This window comes from Apis dorsata, unplaced genomic scaffold (genome assembly GCF_000469605.1).
Source record: "Apis dorsata unplaced genomic scaffold, Apis dorsata 1.3 scaffold_37, whole genome shotgun sequence".
Lineage (NCBI taxonomy): Eukaryota > Metazoa > Arthropoda > Insecta > Hymenoptera > Apidae > Apis > Apis dorsata.
Window position 1 is genome coordinate 89856 of NW_006263339.1, and position 2593 is coordinate 92448.

Consider the following 2593-nt stretch of genomic DNA (forward strand, 5'->3'; position numbering starts at 1 on the left):
ATCAATAATCTCCTGTCGAAAGTATATAGACGCGGTAACGGTTTTACAACGTGGAAAACGCCATCGACACCTCGTGTCACGATGTTACCAAGAATAAATGGCACGAGCTGACCGTGCACGCGCATAGCTGAGCTTCTCGACACTGCCGCAACGGCGCCTCCACCGTGTATCACCGCAAACCCGTGTTACGAGGTCGAGCGTGTTCGACCGGCTCTCGATGCTCGACTTCGCGTGCTTTATGGACCTAAATATCGCGAACTGGGTAAAGAGCACGCGAGCAAGCGATCCCAATGCGGGGTCATCGGGGTTGAATCGAGCTGGGAAGAGATCGAGCAATTACTCGGAAGCGACCACCGATTGTTCTTGACGGAAGATTCTTCGACTATCCGTACGAATACCGGATATCTCGAAAATTACATCGAAGACCTTGCCTGTGGTTAAGTATATAAGAGGTTATGTAAGAAAGAAGAAATGATTTCGATTGAATAGTTATTGATTATGACGAGTTTAAAATATATTTGAAGCGTTGTTATTTAAATGTTATAAAAGAGAATAAAATAATTGAAATGATAATTTATAAAGATTTGAAAAATATTGAAATATTTAAAGATGGGAATAGTATATATAAATTAGAATTTTATTTTTATTTTGAAATAATAATGAAATTTTTTATTTGATAATATATTTTAAAATATATCGTTGAAGAAAAAGAAAGTGTACAGGTAATGAATAATACACCACATGAGTTCAACAGCGATTCCGTCAACGTCGCGTTTTATTGAATAATCAAAGTGGTAACACTATAGTAGTGACATTTTTCATAAGTGTAATAAATGATTAGCCTAAAAATTCTACCGCTGCATCGTCATAGTGATCACCATCATCATTATTATTATCATCATTCTCATCATCACTATCAGCATCGATAACGTTGTCTGATATCTCGTTTCGAAATGGAGAAAAGAAAGAAAAAAAAAAAAACTAAAAAAAGGAAAAACTCTTGCTAAGTCTTAATATAAACGAACCATTTCACATTTCGTTCTTTTACATACTATAATTATTATACGTATATAATCGATATTGCATTAATCTTAAAAATTAAAATCGGTGTGACAGTGTGTGTTTCTTCTGCGCGTCGCGTGTTCATATTTTATATTACGTATTATAACTTCGTACACATAGGTACAATTACAGTATAAATCGATCCCGGAAGCAGGCGAGATTTTCCGCTTCCGGAAAATATATATAAATGGCGGCCTAAATCATGTCGACGAATTTCACGTTCGGTAATATTCATCGACCTTATTATTTCAAACTATTAATTCTTGTTCCATCTCTTTTTCTCAATCCCTTCTCAAATTTGTACGGTTAATTCGATAAAATCATTCATCGAATAGAACGAAAACAGAATATCTCGATCCTCCACGTAGATTGATATCAAAATTTCATTCGCACGAAAAAGCCTGACGCGGTGAAATGGAATGTAAATTTGGATGTAAAATAGAGATGAGTTTTTGCAAATATATTATCCGAGAAACGTTCGTAATTAATCCTCAATTAGTATATATAGTATAACCATCATGAACGATCACGACAGAAGTTAGGTTATTTAATTCCCTAGATCTGTACAGCATAGATTTTTTTTTTTTAGTGCATTTTATATATCTTTATATTTTTTCATAACCATTATGTTATTTTTTTTTTTTATATTAATTCTTTTTATCTTACATTTATAATTATATAGACTTTCTCGTGTAAAATATCGTATAAAATACAAAGTAAAATAAAATACTCTGGAATTAAATAAATTAACTCGAAACTGTCATCACCGTTTATAATCTAATCACACTTATTGAGGATTAAAAATACGAAATTAATCGCGACTTTGCTGATTTTTAATTGCAGAAGAGACATAGTAGAAAAATAGACGTTTTGAAAGACGTTTTCGTCTCAGATAGCTTGAGCTTGGCGTCAGCACATTTCGCAGAAGCAAAGGAACTTACGTTATATTGCGGAGGAGGATCGATATACTGCGTTCTTCGACATTTATTAAAAAAAAAAAAAACGATTTATTTATTTTTTTCCCCCAATTAATGCGATATACGAGCTTCAACAAGTATTAATTAATTAACTCGCTCGTTGTAAATCAAAGACTGTTACATTGGTATGAATTTATAATATTTTTTTAACATCAATTTGTTGCATAGTAAATATAATGTTTGAACGTATTGTTCTGGATATTTTAAAATTATAAAACATTCAACATTTCATTTATGTATCATTCTTTTCTATTATACCCCTATTACTTGGATTCATTTTCTTCTTTAAAGGAATATACCATCTCGTAAAAAGGATAAATCCGAAATTTTCTTTCTTCTAAGTAACGACGCTTAAAAGTAATTTAAAAAAGAAAAAAAATAAAATTACTCAAGAGAAAAGAATCTTTGTTCACAAGAAGAAATCAATTTCGAAGGAATATAAGTGTGTACAAAGAGATGTGTATATAAAGATTAAAAATTCTAACTATTGCTAATTTCCTACGACAAAATAATTTAACGTAGTTCTCTTGTAAAACATATATATATATATATAT